Source organism: Sinocyclocheilus rhinocerous, unplaced genomic scaffold (assembly GCF_001515625.1).
Source record: "Sinocyclocheilus rhinocerous isolate Xijiao unplaced genomic scaffold, SAMN03320098_v1.1 scaffold642, whole genome shotgun sequence".
Lineage (NCBI taxonomy): Eukaryota > Metazoa > Chordata > Actinopteri > Cypriniformes > Cyprinidae > Sinocyclocheilus > Sinocyclocheilus rhinocerous.
The window spans coordinates 752,343-752,703 of NW_015626390.1; the positions used below are offsets into that span (position 1 = coordinate 752,343).

Consider the following 361-nt stretch of genomic DNA (forward strand, 5'->3'; position numbering starts at 1 on the left):
CCAAAAGGTACATCTGGAAAAAGGGGGGTCGTCTTATAATCAGGGTCGTCTTATATTCGGGCCAATACGGTAATAATAATAATAATAATAATTAAAGTGGCTGTTTTGCAAGTTTCACTAACCTTTTCAATAAAATAAAATAGAATAAAATATCTCTAGTGATTTATTTAATAGTAATAGTAGACTGAAACCACAGTTTCATTGAATGATGATACTACAACTACTACTATTAATTATAATATTTTTACCAGGCAAGTAGCGCTAAATAAAATAAAATAAAATTAAATAAAATAAAATAAAATAAAATTAGAAAATAAAATAAAATTTCAGCTTGTTGCTAAATAAAATAAAATAAAATAAA

General features: G+C 23.8%; 1 protein-coding gene across 1 annotated transcript in view; it reads right to left on the reverse strand.

Annotated features, from left to right (window-relative positions):
- Positions 1 to 361, reverse strand: part of pard3aa (par-3 family cell polarity regulator alpha, a) — a 481,339-nt gene that overhangs the window by 146,211 nt on the left and 334,767 nt on the right. The gene's annotated exons all lie outside the window — the stretch shown is intronic.